Source organism: Mus caroli, unplaced genomic scaffold (genome assembly GCF_978045245.1).
Source record: "Mus caroli unplaced genomic scaffold, Mus_caroli_1 scaffold_1, whole genome shotgun sequence".
Lineage (NCBI taxonomy): Eukaryota > Metazoa > Chordata > Mammalia > Rodentia > Muridae > Mus > Mus caroli.
This window is the reverse complement of record NW_028227256.1, coordinates 123,772,382-123,793,169: the sequence shown is the minus strand read 5'-3', so window position 1 is coordinate 123,793,169 and position 20,788 is coordinate 123,772,382. Positions and strand designations below refer to the sequence as shown.

Sequence of the window (20,788 nt, the reverse complement as noted above, 5' to 3'; positions counted from 1 at the left end):
CCACTAAACCAGCTTTCTGGAGAACGAACCCTGCAGAGAGCTAGCTCAGTTGCCCAGTTCCTGCAATGATTCTCATTAAGCAGGTTGTGGGCATTCATTGTGCTCGCTGCCTTTTTGACAAAAAGAAAATTAAAAATTCTACGTCCTTTGAGATTCAAAATGCCTTTGAGTTTCCAAAGGAGACATTTCCTATTTTCCTGATTTCTCCCAGAGGGACAGACTCTCAAGGTGACAGCTAGAGAGAAACCACAGATAAAAGTCACATGATCACGTGACTTTTCAGTGCTAACTTTAATGCTGTTATTTACAGTAACCCTGGGTATTTTTGCTACTATGATATGATTAGAGTCTACATGTGTTCAAAGACCCACATACATTAAACGGATAAGAATTAGAAATGTTTAATGTTTCATTGTGTTGACCCCATAACCTTGACACCCAAAATCTCAGCCTTTGAAGCCTACACGTTCATTCCAAATTTACCAAGATAATGCTAGGGGAGGGGAGGGGGATATGAAGGCAATCCAGACACTTGAAAGACATACTCAGCAAACTGTTTTCTCTACAAAATAGATGCATTATGGGGGTCAAGGAAATAAACTCCTTCAGTAAGGGTTCCTCATATACCCAGATATCAGGGTGAAGGGACTCTAGCCAGCCCCAACATGGCAAACACAGTTCTGGCATGTCTTGCCCTTCTCCCCCAATTCCCTCTGCTTTGTTTTTAATTAAATGATATTAAAAAGCCATTAGATCCTATTTCTAGAGCTAGCCACCAAGGCCTATTCCCTTATTTGGCCACTTCCTCCCCCTGAGGCTGACTACAAAGGTCCAGCTATCAAAGTACAGAAGTCCAGCAATCAAAAGTCCCCTTTGACTCACCTAATTAGCATGCTCAGTTAAAATTAAATACCTCATACTAGCATGGGCTTAACCCTTTACCTTGATACACCTCCATCTTCCTATAGACTATATCTGTTTCCTCTTTATCCAGAAGCAGTCCTTTGTCCCACTCAGGAACCAATATCCCTGCCTCCTCTTTCTTGTTCCTTTCCCCTTCTCCTCTGTCCCCCATCTCTTGTCTTTGTCTCTTATTCCCTGCCCTCTGTCCTTCTGAGGGGAATAAATCCCCTTTGTGCTGAGCCCTTGGTCTGGGGGTCCTGAGCTGATACCAATCACTTCACACAGAGACTATTTGACCATTCTGTGTATGTGTGTTTGTGTTTGATGTATGTACATGTATGTGTACTTCTTTTTGAGACAGAATTTCGTGTAGCTTAGGCTAGCCTCAAAACCTATATATAGCCCAAAATGACTGAACTTCTGATCTGCCTACCTCCCCCTTCTGAGTGCTGGGCTTACAGGCACACTATAACTACCACATATGGTTTTATACAATGCAAGGGATGAAACCCAAGGCTCTGTGAATGCCAGGCAAGCACTCCACTAAGTTGGCTACATCCTAATGCAGTGTCGATAAATGCTGTTATTTCTAAAAGATGAGATCTAACTCAAATTCTTGGTCCTCTCTCTCTACTGTGATAGGATGCATATTTGCTGACATGGTACTTACATGGCCTACTGGACCCTCCTCCAAAGTCTACTTTCAGGTAGGAGTCACTCCTGAAAGGAAAAAAAAAAAAGATAGCTTTAAGTTCCTCTGTTAAAGGGACTGAGGTATCATGTGGAGAGGCTGTCAAAGGGCTTGTCCAACCTCTGCTTCTGATGCCTAAGAAGGAGAAGTTCTCTTCTTCAAAGGCATTAAGACAGAAATTAGAAGACAGCTCCGCAGGCCACAAAAACATTCCTCACAATCATGAAAACCCACCCTTCTTCATCTAAAACCCATGGGAAAAACCAGGAGTGGTGGTGGGCACTTCTAATCCTAACTATGGCAAAGATGGGAGATGGAGACAGACAGGTCCCTGGGGCTTGCCAGATGGCTAGCCCAGCCTTTTGGGTGAAGTTCCAGGCCAATAAAAGACTCCAGGCCAATAAAAGACTCTGCCTCAAAGAAAAGCAGCTGGTGCCTGAGTTGGGTAGAAACAAAGCTACTCTTAGTTAAGAAAGGAAGTCTGAACTAAGACCTCTTAACACCAGGTCTCAGCGGGCACTAAAGCCTTTTACCAACTCCAACATGTCCCTGACTAGAGCACATTAACACATTAACACACATGGTTTCTAAGTGCACACAGAAACAAGCTCACAACGGCCCTGCTACAAAATGAGAGTTGGCAAGAGGACAGAAAGACAACCCAATTCCAAGGATGAAAACATGACTCAAACACACTCCCTCTGTCTGTCCATCCGTCCATCCGTCCCCCTTCTCTCTCTCTCTCTCTCTCTCTCTCTCTCTCTCTCTCACACACACACACACACACACACACACACACACACATATACATTCTCTCCCCCCTCACATACACACCAAACAAACCAACAAACAAACAACCATCTCTGATAGCCAAGAGATGTCTCCTACAAGAATTATTAAACAGCCAAGGCCTCTGTAGGAGGGAAGGAAAAGATCTGACCTCATTCCTTCACACACACACACTCAAACCAACTGGTTACGTCTTCTAAACCTGATCAACTCATCCTTATTCTTAAAGACTTCATGAAAAATTGTGCTCTAAAATAGATGTCTTATTTTTTTAATCCATGTGGGGACAATTTCCTCTTTCTAAAAACCATGGCATAGAAGGATTTACAGTGTCAACATATTAATCCCTGTGAGCAAACTATAAGCAATACCAGAGTGGGGTGGGGTAGAGGCACCTTGGATGCAGGCTGAAACCTCAACTGTTTCTGATCTACTGTCTCTAGGAAGCAGTCAGGACTCAGTAAATGTTTACTGATGGGTGGGGCTGAATCCCTGCCAAGAACTACGTGGACTCTTTTCAGGTGAGCCTCTCTCCGACACAGCTCCAAGTGAGGCGAAGGAAGGAATGCTGAGAAAAGATGACACTAAAGAACAAGGCTACTAATTCTCATGACTCCAGTTAAATGGAGATGCTGGGGATGTGTGGGAAGGTGAGGGGCATAGGTTCTATTTATGTGGGACTGTACATATGTCCTGAGCACGTGTGTATGTGTTTTAGTTAGGGTTTTACTGCTGTGAACAGACACCATGACCAAGGAAAGTCTTATAAAAAACAACATTTAACTGGGGCTGGCTTACAGGTTCAGAGGCTCAGTCCATTATCATCAAGGTGGGAGCACAGCAGCATCCAGGCAGGCATGGAGCAGGAGGAGCTGAGAGTTCTATGTCTTCATCCAAAGGCTGCTAGTGGAAGACTGACTTCCAGGCAACTAGGGTGAGGATCTTAAACCCACACCCACAGTGACACACCCATTCCAACTAGGTCATACCTATTCCAACAAGGCCACACCTTCAGTGGTGCTACTCCCTGGTCCAAGGATATACAAACCATCACAGTATGTGTGTGTGTGTGTGTGTGTGTGTGTGTGTGTGTGTGTGTGTGTGTGTGTCACATGCATCCCTGGTGCCGGATTAGGCCAAAAGAGCGTACTGGCCTGAAACTGGAGTTACAGATGGTTGTAAGCCTCTATGCAGGTGCTAGGAATCAAACTGAGGTCCTCTGCGAGAGCAGCAAGTGATCTTAACCACTGAGCAATCTCTCCAGCCTCTGCCTTACTTTTCTGAAATAGGGTTTCTCATGAAACTAGGAGCTCACCAACTTCACTAAACTGGGCAGCCAGTGAACTCCAGGGATCCTCGGGTCTCTGTCTCCACCAGTGATAGGGTGACAGATGCATGCACTGCACCTGGCTTGTCATGCGAGTGCTGGGGATCCAAGCATGGATTCCCAGGTTTAAGTGACAAGCCCTTTAATGGGTTGAGCCATTTCCTCAGTGGCCTCAAGAAATTACATTTTCTAGAGAAAATTCCTCAAAAATTTGTCACATCATCAAAAATTATGTCACAGAAGCAAGACCTGTAGGTCAACTATGAATCTCACCACTGGTAAAACTGTCACATTCAAAGAACTGTGAGTGACACGGACACTTCTAATTAATTTTTAATTACATGTATGTGTGTGGGGGTATGTGCTCTACATGCATGCTGGTACCCACAGACATCAGAAGAAGGCATGAGACCTTCCAAATCATGTGGGTGCTGGGAATCAAGCTCATGTCCTCAACAAGAGTTCTCTGTGCTGTTAACCACTGAGTATCTGTACCCCAGTTCTTAAACCTTCGCTTCCCCAAGAGCTTTCAAGTCTTGATTACTTTTCTAAAGTAACAGCCAGCTAGTTAAGAAGTACCTAAAATATCAACCAAGCTACTTCCCAAATCATGGAAGGAACCCTGGCTCTGGGCATTCGCAAAGTCTGTGGTCAGTGAGAAGTTGAAGAGATGATATTTTCACCCTGGATAATGCTTTAATGGTCAAGTAATCTTAAATCTCATTTCCCACAGAGCCAACAAGTATGATAACCCCAACCATTCCAGACGGTGCCATCTCCTACCAACCGAGCCATGTCTCCAGTCCTGGATTTTCCTGTTTCTTAATTACCCCTAAACTATAAAAAGCATTCACAGGGGTCATTTGGTGAAATTTTATAGCCATTCCCAGGTCTGTCTGTAAAGAAAATGATAGAGGAGGTCATGTCCCCTTCCTATATTTCAAAACTGCCCATGCTGTCATAGTTTCTATCAAGCTGACACCCACTTTGTCCTGGGCTTCTGCACTGATGTCCCACACCTACAGGCTCTCATGTAGCCCAGGCTGGCCTCAAACTCCATACACTCCAAGGACAATCTTGAACTTCTGATTCTCCTACCTCCACCTGCAGAGTGCTGAGATGAAGGCAGGCACCATGTGGTTTATGCAGGGCTGGGCATAAACCCAAGGCTTTGTGCATGAAAGGCAAGCGTTCTACCAACCAAGCTATGTCCCCAGCCCTAGATTTTCCTCTTAGTTACATCTAAACGATAAAAGCATCAACAGAGACCACGAGAGCAGGATTTAATTGTGGAAGAGGAAGAAGCTGCAACCTCAGAGTTTGGCAGTGAGCAACATAGTCAAGACAAATCTCAGGCCTCAAAAAAGTATGGTGAAGACTATCTAGGAAGATAACCAATGTCCTCCTATGGCTTCTACATGCATACACACAGGTTTGTCCACCTACAGGCATGTATGCACCTCCACCCACACATGCTCACTGGTGCACACCTTGGACTTTAGCATAAACCTAGAAATCAGGAATTATGGTGGACCCCAGCAAGGAGTGACTTGGGAGTATGCCAAAATTTGAGATTTGCCACGCATGCATAGCAATTACCACGGGAGCTGGGCCATGACACTTGAGAGAGGTCTCTTGCTTACACAACTCTGGTCTTTTTTTCTGCTCCTTAACAACTCGCTATAGGATGATGTCAGCCATTCCTCTCTATTTTTAATTCCTCACGATGAGGCTGCTGCTGATTCACTCAACACCTTATGCTATCACTGAAATAGTAAGGAGCTTCTCTCACGCCCTTAATGGAAGGTGACTGCTGCCTGTTATCCCTAGTGCAATCGCAGGAACACTTTGGTGGAAAAAGCGTGTCCTCTGTCACCCTCGGTAAAAGCTGAGCGGGGAGTTATAATTTTAACTCCCCATTCTTTTCCATGATGCGCTCACCATACTGTATCCTTTGAAACACAGCTTCCCACACGTCACAGGAAAGAAACGGGCGAGTATGAGATCAAGTGTAGTGTACTGTAAATAGAGATCGAAACTGCATCTCCTAGGGCAAACCTCCCATGATTGACAAGAAGCAAATTGGCGACAATGGCGTGGCTCCTCTCGTTTATCTACAAAAAAATATATTGGAAAGAAGAAAGTTCGTTGATTGAATGTTTCCTAGGGGTCTTTCAGTGACCTCATGACAATGTACTGACCAATTGTCAAAGCAGAAGTAACACAGGGACATGTCCCAAATACCTTCACTATACCTTTGAATATGTTGAGGTGTTTGCTAATTCAGAGAAGGGACCTGCTGTGAGGTCTCAGATGAGTTGTGAATACCAACATGTTATTAATTTCCCTTTGCTTTTTGATGAATTTCACACTTACACTGCACAAGAAAGGAGAGATTAATGATGTCTGGGAGACAAGGCTGGGTTCTTGTAATATGCTAAATCGACCTCAAGTGTGAGCAAACAGAGGACCCAGATAAGGAAATGATAAAGGAAACTGATGTGAAAATGTTAATACCCAGAAACCTGGGGAGTTTAAACAGAAGGTCTAGTTACTTCTCTTCCCTGCAGAGAGATGAAAACAGTGGAATTCTGAAGCCAGTACTACTCAACTATTTCCTGATATCAGAAGCCATGGGCTCACTATCAGATGGCATTGCAGTTCTTCGCTTCATAAGAGCCCCTTGACATGGCATTCAGACAAGTCATATTCCCTCGGTGTCTTAAGTCTCCTCGATGACCATGCTACAAAGTCTAGCTAAATACATGGAAGGAAAAGGCATCAACAGGCACGAAGAAAAGAAGATTCCAGTGCTTGCTTGATACACGTGAATCCTTCCACTTGGGAGGTAGAGGCAAGAGAATCAGAAGTTCAAGGCCATCCTTGGCTATATAAAGAGTATGAATCTAGTCTGGGCTACTTGCGACCCTGTCAAAGAAAGAAAGAAAAGAGAGAACAGAAGGAAGGGGAAGAGGAAGAGGAAGAGGAAGAGGAAAAGGAAGAAAAGGGAAGGGAAGGGGAAGGAAAAGGGAAGGGAAGGGGAAGGAAAAGGGAAGGGAAGGGAGGGGATAGAAAGGGAGGAAAGGGGAGGGAAGAGGAGGGGGAAGAATCCAATCTCACTGTGCACATAGCTATTTCTAATGTGTTAATAAAACACCCAGAACCTTCTATGTGCCAAGACCGTAGAAGCTTAGTGCAAGTGGCCCAACATAAATACTTCTTTGAGGTACTGCTGTTCTCATCAATCAGAAGAGGAAGCACACCCAGAAAGCTAAAGATCTTGCTGGGGCCTCCCAGTGTATCTAAAGACACATCTACCTTATTGTTCTGAATTTGTTCTCAGGATTCATTCATTACAAAGACTCAGACTTACATTAAAAAAAGTAAAATGCAGAGCAGGTGACTTCCCCAGGGCATGGCCTCCAAGGGCAGGTGGGGCCCACAGGTGCTAGGTGTGTCCTTCCAGAACAAGGCAGAAGGCACCACTTGCTCCACACCTTCACCTGGATCTGTCCAGGTCTCAATGTGGAAACATTCCACACCACATTGTTTCTCTAGGAATGTGGCCAACTGAACATACAGAGCAGCCCAGATCCTAGTTCAGAAGGCCTAAGAGAGGTGTGGTAGTATCCTGAGAAAATTCCTTTCCCAATTTCAGTTTCAAAAGTCCATGCAACACTCAGTGGCTGCCATACAGGCTGATGACTCTGTCATCAAAGAAAGTTCCAGAGGATCAAGCCAGTCCTGAGATATAGCAGGATTACACCAAACTGTCTTTATCTTTAACCAATTCTGGGCAAAAAGGGCTGGAGAGTTAGCTCCGCCAGTAAAGCGCTTGCCACACAACCATGAGGACCTGAGCTTCATCCCCAGAGCCCCAGCGAAAAACCAGGTGTGGGGGTGTTTGCTTGTAATCCCGGTGCTGGGGCGGTAAGAGACAGAGAGCTCTGAGGCTGGCAAGCTCCCTGCCAGTGAGAGGCCCTTTCTGGAATAAAACCTAGGTGGACGGACAGTAGAAACCTGGGGCTATCCGCTGGCCTCCACATACGTATGCACAAGCATGCACATCGCCCACCTACATACCCACCTCACCTGCCTGCCACATGCATATATGAATTTCTCCTTGGAGGGGGTGCATAAATGCACCTATTTCTCTCAGAGCCTAATAAGCTAACCCAAGAGAAATATTCCCTGCTTTTTCTCCCTGAACATTCAACTTGATCACCGCCCTCAGATTCCTGCCTCTTGGAAAAGCTCACATTTGCTGACAGACTCCACAGCCAACAGAGCCACCATGATCCTCATGTTCACCTCAACCATCTCCTCCCTAGGAGATCACTACAGCTCCTTAAGTGGCTGGGTTTTCTCCAGACTCACCCTACTCCCTCCCAACATACTCCTCAATCCCTGCCAGGTGTACTCCCAGGAATAGACAGACAGACAGATAGACAGACCATTTCACTTTAATAAAGAGGTTTCGATAACACCTCTTCAACTTTAATAAAGGCAGACCAGCACAGAGACACACCTCTTTCCACTTTAACAATGCCGTTTAAATAATACCTCTCCAACTTTAATAAAGACAGACACACACACACATTACACACAGACACATACAAACCTTTCCACTTTCATAAAGAGGTTTAGATAGCACCTCTCCAACTTTAATACAGACACACACACTACACACACACTATACACACACACACACACACACACACACACACACACACACACCTACACATCCCTTTCCACTTAAATAAAGACGTTTAGATAGCGCCTCTCGAAGGCCAGGTGCTGGCCACTAAGGCCCTCTGATTCAAGGTCTGCTTAGCTCAGTGGTTCTAACATAACGCCCCCTATCATTTGTACATTATCTTCCTGGCCCCACCCTCCTCACTCTGCATCCTTGCCAAACTCTATGTCTCTGTGCTGTTTCCACCTCTCTCACTTGGTGTGGACACTCCTCTACGCAGACTCAGCGACCCGGGAGGACATCTTCTATTTCTCCTTAACTCTGACACAGCATCTCACACAAAATTCACCAGAGATATTTGCCAATCCACCAAATCTACATTTTTATGATTTTATTTACTATTCTGACAGTGGGCATTCAGACATGTCTGAATGAACTTTAATGAACATTTTCCATGTTTAACACTTCCAAAGCTTGGTTTAATCTCCAGCCAAGTATTGGTGATATTGGCATCCAATCCCTGGGTGTGTAGAGGTTGGGAAAGCCAGTAGGAACTGTACTCACCCCGTGCTTCCTGCCCAGCAGGGACTCAGTAACGGTTTCAGCGCTCCTGACCCTTCCTATTACTAAGCTCTCTCCAAGTTTCATTTCTGTGACTGTGATAAAATAACACAACACCAGGAAGAAAGAGTTTAAGTCACAACTACAGGTTACAGTCTATCCCTGTGGGGGGAAGGCATGATGGCAGGAGCTTTGAATCGACTTAGTCACCTCCACAGTAGAGAGAAGCGAGAAATGAATGCGTGCACACATAGTGCTCAGCTAGCTTTCTATAGTTTTACACAGTTCAGGGTCTAAACCAGGAAATGGTGCTCGGACACAGTGCGCTGGCTGGGTCTGCCCACGTTCATTCAGGCAAGCAAGACAATACCCCCAGACATGCCCAAAAGCGAGCCCGATCTAGACAAGACAATTGAGGCTCTCTTCCCCAGGTGATTGTAGGTTCTGCACAATTCACAATTAGAAATAACCATCAGGCCCCATAAGGGGACGATGATGCTTAGCAATGCCACAGGGTAGGAAGCAGAGTTAAAATCTCAACTCCTCAAATCGTGGCTGTGGGACTTTGGGGAAATTTTAACCCCACCGCTCAGCTGCTGTGCAGATCTAAGTCACTCACCAACAGCAGCACATTTGAAGAAATGAGCCACTTTCTGGCCACTTTCTCCCACCATGATCAGAGACTGCTGTGACATCAGTAGACGATATTATCTTGTGGGACGGTACAGGATGTATGATACAGACGGGTGATAATGTCACTGTGAGGCTATGTGTGACATTTCACTATAACTTCATCTGGAAAAGGAAAGCCAGCCTCACCAAGCTTGGATCCTCTGGACGTGCAGGAAGCACTCTTAACGGCTGAGCCATCTCTCCAAGCCTAAGATTATTACTCCGCCTGCCACTGTCAAGGATTGAACCCAAGCCTTGTGCATGCTATTCACATGCTCTGCTGCTGAGCTATCCCCAGCTCTACCAAGAACACACGAGTCCTTACTGTCTCTGAGCACCAAATATCCATGTGACAGATACTTTACACGTGACACCAGAGAAATCTTTCCTGCATGATGCACTGCTATTACAGGATACACACACACACACATATATATGATGATATGATGGTTCTTTTCAATTAAATATTAAAAAAAAAAACAATTAAATGAGGAAATACCAAGTTTCAGGCAGCTTTCGGCAGCCTGTAACTACAGTTCTAAGGGATCTGACATCATTTTCCTGCCTCCACGCCATGACACTCATGTGTCCCACCCCTCATCCAGACACAAGCACAAATAATCATTTTAAAAATATTTTTTAACGGGGCCTAGCAAACACAGAAGTGGATGCTCACAGTCAGCTATTGGATGGATCACAGGGCTCCCAATGGAGAAGCTAGAGAAAGTACCCAAGGAGCTAAAGGGATCTGCAACCCTATAGTTGGAACAACATGATGAACTAACCAGTACCCCGGAGCTCATCTCTAGCTGCATATGTATTGAAAGATGGCCTAGTCGGCCATCACTGGAAAGAGAGGCCCATTGGACTTGCAAACTTTATATGCCCCAATACAGGGGAATGCCAGGGCCAAAAGAATGGGAATGGGTGGGTAGGGAAGTGGGGGTGGGGGAGGTATGGGGGACTTTTGGGATAGCATTGGAAATGTAATTGAGGAGAATACGTAATTAAAAAAAATTTTTTTTTAAATGGGGTCCAATTTTCTGTTATTCCTTGTCTTGGGATCTTTGCTGACAGCTGACAAGGTTGACCACTGAAATGGGAGGCTGGTGTCTAATGATCACTTGAGCCTGGAAGTTGAAGGCCAGCCTGGGCAGCATAGTGAGACTCTGTTGCAAGAAGGAAAAAAAAAAAAAGCAAGAAGAATATGAGGAGGAGGAGGAGGCAGCTGCGGTGGCGGTGGCATAGGAATGTGGGTCCTGCTGCTCCTCTCGATCCTGTTATGGCCACCGTTCAGTTCAATCCTATTTAGTAATGAGTACTTACTTACTCAGTTGACCAACTACATCCAGAGAGCTTGCTACTTCTTCATTTAATTGTTGGAAGTTCTTTTTTATCTCTCTCTATTTCCCTCTTGCCTTCACTTCTTCCCTCCCCCCTCTCCATGTGTGGTGTATGAGTGCCTATGTGTGAGTGTGTGATCCTGTGTGTGTCCACCTGTGTTCGTGCACCAGTGTGTACACACTCGAGTTCACTTGTGGAGATCAGACCTTTCCAGTAAGATAGACTGTTAAACAGACTATGTAAGTGTTTCTTTTTCTCCAATCTATGATTAAAACCATTCTAACAACCACAACAAAGGCCCAAAGAGTTAAACAAGGAATTAAAAACAGGGATTTGAAATAGATCTTCAGGATTGTTAATCTCTTTTGTCAGTTTGAGGGGGGGTTAGAATCTCCAAGGAACTACACATCAGGGTGTGTCTTTGAGAGTGTTTCCAAAGTAGTTTCACTAAAGGAGAACCCACCCTGAAGATGAGCAGGACTTTCCCATGGGCTGGGATCTTAGGGAACAAAAAGGAGAAAATGAAAAAGGAGGCAGTGAGCTGAGCCCCAGCATCCATCTCTCTCTGCTTCCTGACTATGGATACAATGTGGCTAGCTCATCCCACTCCTGCTGCTGCTGTGATGATGTACATCTGACCTGGGAGCCAAAAGAACCCTTAGGCTGCTTCTGTCAGTTACACTGCCACAGCAAACAAAAAAAAAAAAGCAAAAAAACAAAAAACAAACAAACAAAAAAACCCAATATATCAAAGCAAACTATAATCAAATGTGGCAGGCCCCTAAAAGAGACCTCTACCATCTCACACTTATTTTTTTCTTTTAGACAGTCCCCCCTAGCCCAGGCTGGCCTCCTGCCTCCACGCCCTGAATGCTGAGAGGACAGACATTCAACACTAAGCCCAGCTTATGTGCTTCTGGTGATAGATCCCAAGACTTGGTAAACGCCAGGGGAGCACTCTGCCAACTGAGCTCCATCCCTGGCCCTCATCACATCCTCAATTGGAAGAAAACTAAATTCTACTACTCTATTAAACTGATTTGCAAGTTATTAATAACCAATGGGAGGTCAGAGCAGCGGTGAACCCTGAGGCTGCAGGGGCCCCAGACTTCTGACTGCTCTCGGGGAGCTCAGGAACCAGGAAGGCCTGAAGACCAGAGGGAGGAATCCCTGACTCAGATCCTGCCCTCAGGATCTGGAGGGCCAGAGGCCATCACTCAGCTGTTAAGTGAGTTACCAGGTAACAGTGTACCCAGCAGAAAAAAATGCATTCACTAGACCAGAGCCAGATTACACAAAACTAGAAAATTACCTCACTTCCTTCCTGTTCCTCCCAGACCCAGTCTGGCTCCCAAAGCAGGGGCCCAGCAGCCCAGGCAATGAGTTCGGCAAGCAAATGGCTGGGTACAATAGGTCCTTCCACCAGGCAGGCACAACATAATGATATACATGGTCCTTCCCTCCAGGGACAGTCAAGGGGGCGTGCTGGAATCCAGGATGAACGTCTGCCTTTCATTAAAGCCTTAAGTTGCAAAGGGCTGGAAACCCACTGACAGCTCTAAATGCCCCCACCTAGCAAGTGCCCCGTGTCCAAGCTCCTCCTGCCTCCAGCTCCACCACCCACAACTGGCCTCTTCTCTTCCTTGTCCAAGCCTATCTGGATATTCCCAAAAATCTTGGCTACAAGCATTAAATCTAAGGGCCCTGAATTTCACCAGAATTAATCCAGTGGTGCTGCTAGCCACCACAGAACAGCCTAGAATGCTGGCCACTCTGGAACATGAAAGACGCTTCTAAAGTTCCAGCAAATTTACCAGAATTTACCCTTCAGAAGCTATAGTCATTAAGATGCTTACACAGGAAGGAGCAGAAGTAGGGCATCAGAAGAGCTGTACAAATGATTGCCAACCCAATGACTGCCTGCTGCAGCAAGTATAACCTCCCCTCCCACCTCTCCTCACTTCCAATTATCTTTGTGCTCACTGTTCTGGGAGGAAGGCCTAAGAACCTCCCAGAAATCCACAAAACGTTGACGATCACACAAGGGATGGGACGGGAGGAGCCGACAGGGAAGAGGGTATCAGTGTGGATCCTGTATCTGCTGATCCTTGACTCCCATAGCATAAGGTCTTTTCCTCCTGAAGCAGTTAGCGGCACCACTCAGGGAAGGCCTTGAGAAATACAGCTGGCTGCTGTAGGCAAACAGTCCTCTGGTGGCATTTAATATGCTGAGTGAGCGGCTTAATCACCCAGCAGGGCCTAGCAGGCAATATAGAAAACCCCTAGGAGACAGGCAGCCTTGAATGGAAAACATTATCATTTAAAAAAGGATTAATAACAGGCCAGTCTAGGCGGCAGAGACAGCTCAGTAGTTACAGTAGCATATCCAGCTCTGGCAGAGGACCCCTTTAGGTTCTCCGTATCCAGGTCAGGTAGCTCACGATCTCTTGTAGGCCATTCCACGGGGGATTTGGTGCCCTCTTCTGGCTCCCTCGGGCACCTGCATGCACGGGGTGCACAGAAACGCAATTTTACACACACACATGGATGAATGGATGGATGGATGGGTGGATGGATGGGTGGATGGGTGGATGGGTGGATGGATGGATGGGTGGATGGATGGATGGATGGATGGATGGATGGATGGATAGGTGGGTGGATGGATGGAGTAGATGAATGGATGGATGGATGGATGGATGGATGGATGGGTGGATGGGTGGATGGGTGGATGGGTGGATGGATGGATGGGTGGATGGGTGGATGGGTGGATGGATGGATGAAGCAAGCCAGGCTAGAAGGAAACACACCACCTGAGAAGAAGACTTCTCCGGCCTTTTCAGGGAAACTGAAAAGGTCCTTAGTGTGTGTTGGGTAGGGGTGGGGTTGGAGTATTTTTTTTTTTTGAACAAGTTAGCATCTCCGCCCACGGGACACCAGGAACCCTGTCCAAAGCACTCTCTCCCTCTGTATCTGTCCTGATGCACTAAAGGATGGAGTCAAAATAACCAGGAGGTAAACCTAGAGGAAGTTTCATAACTCTGACTTAGCTTAGCTGATCAGAAAAGAAACACATAGAAACACAGGAAAATGTCCTGATGATCCCAGCACTCGGGAAGCTGATCCAGGAATCTTTAGTTCCCGGACAGTCAGGATAGCTTCAAATTTGAAAGTCTTTTCACATTTTTTTTTCTTTATGTACATTGGTGTTCTGACTGCATGTATCACTGTGAGCTGTGAGCTGCCATGTGGGTGCTGGCAATTGAACCCTAGTCTTTTTTTCTTTCTTTCTTTTTTTTTTTTTTTTTTTTTTTTTTTTTTGGTTTTTCGAGACAGAGTTTCTCTGTGTAGTCCTGGCTGTCCTGGAACTCACTTTGTAGACCAGGCTGGCCTCGAACTCAGAAATCCGCCTGCCTCTGCCTCTCAAGTGCTGGAATTAAAGGTACGCACCACCACGCCCGACCTTTTCACATTTATTTTAGTATGTGTGTGTCTATGTGTCTATGTGTGTATGTGGTCCCTATGTGGGTACTGGGCATCAAACCCAGAACCTCAGGCCTGCTGGCACCTGCCTTCACTCACTGAACCATCTCATCAGGCCCTAAGCTGAACCATAAAAAGGTGAATCATGTTACAGGCATTTCCAGGGCTCCCCAGACTTTCTTTCTTGAGTTCCTGGTTGCATATTTGATGGCACCTATTGTCACCTGGGAGACAAACCGCTGGGCACATCTATGGCAATTTCTAGATTAAAGAAGACACACCCTAACTGTGAGCGGCAGCCCCATGACCTTGCCAAGTGACAGCCTTCTAGGCTCTGCCTCCCGCCTTCCCACTGTGCTGCAGTGTTTTAACTAAACTGTGAGTTGAAAGTTCCCCTCTAGTTTCATAGGTAGGCATATTGTCACAGTAATACACTCTCTCCTTAGGAATCGTACCCTTGGGCTTCCCTGACTACCCTGTATCCCCTCCTCCCTGGGCTCCAGCAGTCTCATTTCCTGCCCTTGTCCTGGGCCTCAGGGCTTTCCCACAGTTGTAAGGCAAGGTGCCTGGGGCGATCCCTCATTCTGTCGGTGCCCTGTAACTATTTCTGCCATTAGTCTCTGCTCGGGAGTTTTGCAGGTAAAATGTGTTACCTGCCAGGAGCTCAGGCATTGACTTGCATTATCACAGCTGTGATGAAAATGCATCCACGTGGGCCTGGAAGCTCATGGGGGCATTCCCAAGCGGTCCTTCCATGCTGTAAACACTAGGCTGAAAGAGCCGAGAAGGATGCTCTATCTGTGGGGCTTTGGACTCACCTCCAGAGCCAAGCTGATGATTCCAATCATCCCCAGAGGGCAAGGGCTCACAGCCGTTCTTCCTCCAGCTACACACACAACTTTTATCCCACTTAGCTTTCATTCATGCCACCTGCTTACTAATAAACACCCAGGAGCCCAAAGACTTGTCCAAGCTCTTTTACAGTCCAAGGAGGACTGTATAAAAATAGGCACTTAGGCCAGTGAGATGACACTTGCCACCAAGCCTGATAACATGAGTTGGAGCCCAGGGACCCATGTGGTGAAAAGGAGTGAGCCAAGTCTGGAAAGCCGTCTTCTCAATCCCCACACATGCACCAGCGCAGGTGGCACAAGTGCTCCATCACACACACACACACACACACACACACACATACACACATACACACACACATACACGCACACACTCAATAAAATACCCTTGGATACACTGAAGGAAGTCCTTAAGGAAAAACGTTTTATTACTCTCTGACAGAAATAGACTCAGTCCCAGGTTAGAGTCACTCAGACCACCTGACCCCAAAGGTAAGCGTTCCCCTTCCCTGGTACCACTGCTTTGGTTTGGTTTGGTTTGGTTTGGCTGTCTCCACCCCAGTGAGTACTGGGATTATAGTCTGCCACCTGATGTGGGGGGTCCTTGGGATTGAATCCAGGCCTCTTGCATACCAGGTAAGCACTTTACCAACTAACCTATATCCCCAGCTTCCTGTGTATCATTCTTTGAAAGAAAAGAAGGACCCAAAGTCTTCAAGTCTTCTTAACCCAAGCCTACCTCCCTCCCCTCAGGATGTGGAGGCACAAGGATCAGATGTTTAAGGTTAGCCTCAGCCACAGTGAGCATGCCCTGTGTCAACAATAATAAATTCAAAATATTTTAAAGATATAATTGTATTCTAGTAATATGTGTGCCTACTTATTGATACACCAAGTTACAAGATCTAAGAGTAACTGCTACCCACCAACTGGTCTTGGCCATGATGAAGACAAAAAGTATTTTGAGATTTCAGCAAAATGTAACATGAGTTATATATTTACTGAAGGACAATCATCAAGGTACTTCCAGACCAGGCTCCCTGTATCCATGGGAACACATCCGCAGATTTAACCAATCATATTTTTCTGGATAGAAAAATATCCAGGAAAAAAAGAAAAGAGCTGCCTTGGGGGACCGGGGATGTAGGTCAATCACAAACACTGGGCTCCAGCTCCAGCTCCAGCATGCATAAACCGTCCATGGGAGCCCAGAGGGTGTAGGCAAGAGGAGGAGATAGATAGTCAAGGTCACCTTTGGCTACACAGCCTTTACTATGTAAAAACCCTCTTCCCTAGAGAAAAGGAAACTTGTTTGGCTTTAGTCCTGAATACACATAGAACTTTCTTTTTCTTGTCCCACTCCCTACACAACATTGTATCAAAAGCACTTATATTATGTTACGTATTAAAAACAGTGGAGAATCAACTTCAGGCACAGGGGGTATACGTTCTTACAGAAGGGACTGGAGCAGCTCAGATATTAGTGTCCAAAGTGGCCTCAGGACCAGTTCCCCTGCAAACGGAAGGCATGCACATTCCAGCTGGCCTTATGGCCATAGCCACAGCTGGAGTTCAGCAGTCAAGTTTACTTCCAGGATTGAAGAAGAAGAAGGGCTGAGGAAGAGGTTGGCTGGCAGGACTTATTTGTCAACCAGAGATTTCACTACCAGGTTCAAGACTGAAAGGGAGAGGAGGGGAGGGGAAACTGGTACCAACAACTCTTCAATCCCATCACATTTCATTTCTAGCAGTCTATTACTTTTTTTTTTTTTAACTGACTCTTCAGGCATGAAAAATGTACATTTCCTGAAACTCACACTGCAGCTTTTAATTGCAGCGAATATTCTTCCACTGCCTCTTGCTGTGAAAAGATCCCGGCTTCGTCCACCAAAAAGGCTCAACCGTTTTTATCTGCTCGTAGGCATCCATCATAAGTATGCCAATATCTTAGAGCTAAAAGGGGGGCTTTTTAAACTTTCTAAGGGTTTAATCAATAGGGTCCTTTTCACAGAAGGCTGAGCTGCCTGCAGAGAATATGAACACCTCTTTTCTCTTTATTCGAATTTAAAATGGCAACACACTTTATATAGCACAGCTATTACATTGCAGGTACAGCATTAGGCTCTTGTTTTCAATTATTCTGATGTTCACATCCATTATCCCATTTTAAAAGTAAAAATATTAAATTATTAAGAATTTCAAATGTTACAAAACCATTCTCTCGAGCAAAAGAGAAACAAAGGGACAGAAAAGAGAGGGAGAGAGGGATGGAAGGATACAGGAAGGGAGAGAAGAAAGAGGGGACTAAGATGGAAGAAAGGAGGGAAGGCAGGCAGGGTACAAATATTAACATCAATGTTGAAATTCCAATCATAAATGAAAATGTTGACTTTATTTGTCATTCATTTATGTATTTATTCACGTGTTCTTTTTTGACACCGATTTTCAATATACCATGAGCTGACCTTGCATTCCCTGTCTCCCTCCCTCCTCCTGCCTTCCCAGTGCTAGGACTCTCGGCCTATGTCACCACAAACACTGTAGAGGTTTGAATGTTCCCCCTTCCCTGCCACACACACACCACAGGCTCATGTATTTGAATGCTTAGTACCCAACTGATGCTAAATTGTTTGTTAGGATTGGGTGATCTTGTTGCTGAAGGAGGTATGTCACTGGGAGTGGGCCCACACCAGGCCCTGTGGTGCGCTCTGTGTGTGTGTGTGTGTGTCTCCTTGTCCCTGTCTCTCTGTCTCTGTCTCTGTCTCTGTCTCTGTCTCTGTCTCTGCCTGCCTGCTGCTGCCTGTGGATCAGGATGCAAAGCCCTCAGATACTGCTCCAGCCCCATGCCTGTCTATTTCCCCCCCTGCCATGATGCTAAGGGAATAACTCAGAAACATGCCCCCCCCCTCCTACCTGATCCCTACGCCTAGTCTAAAAGGTTATTATTTTATTTCTTACCGATGTGTAATCAGTTCCTTATCAAACTGTGTGCTGGGACAGGAAAGGCACACACATTAATGAGTTGTTTCATGAACAGACACCAGGATATGACTAAGAACAGACTAACCTGCCCTTAAAGCATTACTCAAGGAAGGAACTCAGAAGACAAAGGTTAAGGAGCCAACATCAAAGACACCTTCACAGCCTGTGAAAGAGCCTAGGAGAAAGCTTAGGCAAGGCTCTCTGGCTCTCAAGTGTACAGGAAGCAATGGCACAGGGAAGGGATATTTGAAAGATGACAAAGGTCCTGAGTTACTGAGTCTACTGACGGGAAGGGACTTTATTTTCACGTGTGCTGTTCACACCTTTGATTACACACGAACACACACACATCCTTACCAGACTTTCTCTGCTCTACTTTTAACATGAAACTGGAAGTCAGCGGTTAAGCAACTTGCTCAGCAGCAAAGGGTGACACCAGAATTTAAACTGGCTCCCACTTACCCCTCAAAGCTTAAGGTTTACTTCTAGATCAAATTTCAAAATTCAGCAAGACGGGACCCTGGGTTCCTAATTGTGTGTGTGTGTGTGTGTGTGTGTGTGTGTGTGTGTGTGTGTGTGTGTGTTGGGGGAAGGGATGGTAATCCTTAAAGGATTAAAAAAAATCAATGTACATACAAAAAGAGGAAGAGGGAAAGAAAGGAGGGGAGGCACAGAAGAAGAAATGAAGGTGAGAGAGGAGGGAAAGACAGAGAAAAGAAGGAGGGAGGCAGGAAAGGAAGAAGAATGGAGGGGAGAGGGGAGGGAGGAATGGGAGGAGGGGGGCAGGAGAGAGGAGGAGTAGGAGGATTGGGGAGGAGGAGGGAGGAAGAGGGGGGAGGAGAGAGGAGTTGGGGGGGAGGAGAAGGAAGGCAAGGAATGGGGAAGGGAGAAGGAAGAGAGGGAGAGAAACAGCAGCAGGAGGGCTAGAATCTAAAACTATAAACCTTATGCTGAGTGTGTAGGCTTGAGACTGAGTACCCGCAAAAGGCTAAGAATCACTGGAAATCCCAGTCTAGAAACAGGGGAGTCCATGCCCAGCATAGCAGAAGTCAGTAAGTAAATAAGATGGTCTCCACACAGTAGGCTTGGAAAGAGCCAGAAGCAGGGTAACCTCATGGCCTCTCCCTAAGAGTGCCTTAGCTGCCAACCGTGGGGAGATACAGAGAAGCATGGTGTCTGTCTACACAAGCCACTAAGTCTGGTCTCCCACCATCAAGGACTGGGCCAGCCAGCCAGAGGCTTTCTAGACAGAGTCATACATCCCACTGGCCAGATATAAGCACAGGCTCCCACCTAGTGTACATTAATTTATTTAAAACAAAACACATACTACTGTCAATTTATGAAATTATATCTTAAAGTGTTAGTTTTAGTGGGGAATAAATGGACACTTCCCTATCTTCTTCCCATATCCAAAAGGGTTCTTATGAATGGCAAATTTTAGAACCCACTGTATTGGACTTGCAATATTGTTCTTGCTTGGAACCCAATGGCTTTGACCTTCACGGTACCTGAGCCAGATGGCTAGCACACTTCCTGGTTCACTGTCCAGGACTAGGCTCTCAGGACTCCTGGGCTATTCTCCATCCATAGAGTTCTGCATCCACTGCCTTCCAAATTTTTCTGTGGTTCTTTACTCTATTCATCAAGTCTCTGACCCGAGTCTTCCCAAAGCCCTCCACTCCGTCAGATCTCCGGTCTCACCACTGTGGTCAAGCACAATGCCCCATCTTCTACAGCCAATCTACCTTCTCTACTGCAGTCAGACACCTCAGCAGTACCAGAGGGGTATGGGTGAGGGGAAAAGGAGCATGTGGTAGCCATAGAAACACCAGTTACCAGGATACCTCATGCCCTGGTCTTCTTCAGCAGGCCTTCCAGCTTAGTAACAGTTTGTTTTGTTTTTTTTTGTTTTTTTTCCCCTTGTCCTCTGCTACCTCCATTTCTCATCATCCTCAGCCATCGTTTTGAAACTTCATCCATGGACTCGACCAATCTTTCATCTATTGTAACATTTGCTGAATAAGCACAAGGAGTTCTTACTCGCACCACTGAATCTCACCAAGCATTTATGCCAGTAGACAAGAACACATCCATCTGTGGTTGGAAGATGATCAGAATAAAGCCACTTAAGTAACAGGAACCAAACAAGGAAAGAGATGACCCACTTTGCTCTTGTCTACTTGTGCATCCTTCAAGTGTCTTATTGAAGTAGAATTCCTATAATATGGATTGAGCCTTTGAAAGGAGACAGTTCAGAGCTGAGGCATACATAAGCTCCATATTGGAGCACTTGGCCTAGCTGCAAAGGATCCAGGGCTCAATCCTCAGCATCATAAAAAGAGATTAAGCATCAGTGGTGTATAATATGTTTACCACACATTTCCACTACCCTGTAATAGTTAAGCCTCATTACCAACTGATTCGACTGAGAATCACTAGGCAGACAAATTCTGCCTGTCTCTGTGAGTTGTTTCCAGAAAAGTTTAACT

At 45.8% G+C, this 20,788-nt stretch overlaps 1 protein-coding gene across 5 annotated transcripts in view; it reads right to left on the bottom strand.

Annotated features, from left to right (window-relative positions):
- Mgat5 (alpha-1,6-mannosylglycoprotein 6-beta-N-acetylglucosaminyltransferase) overlaps nt 1–20,788 on the bottom strand; it is a 281,462-nt gene that overhangs the window by 234,417 nt on the left and 26,257 nt on the right. For 2 of the 5 annotated variants that reach the window (XM_029476546.2, XM_021156480.3), the window contains exon 2: nt 1,574–1,623. The exons of 2 other annotated variants lie outside the window; for them this stretch is intronic. The gene's annotated coding sequence lies outside the window, so the exon portion shown is untranslated. Of the gene's footprint in view, nt 1–1,573; nt 1,624–5,651; nt 5,672–20,788 lie in introns of those variants that run through there. One more of the 5 variants, XM_085840699.1, reaches the window with a different exon arrangement.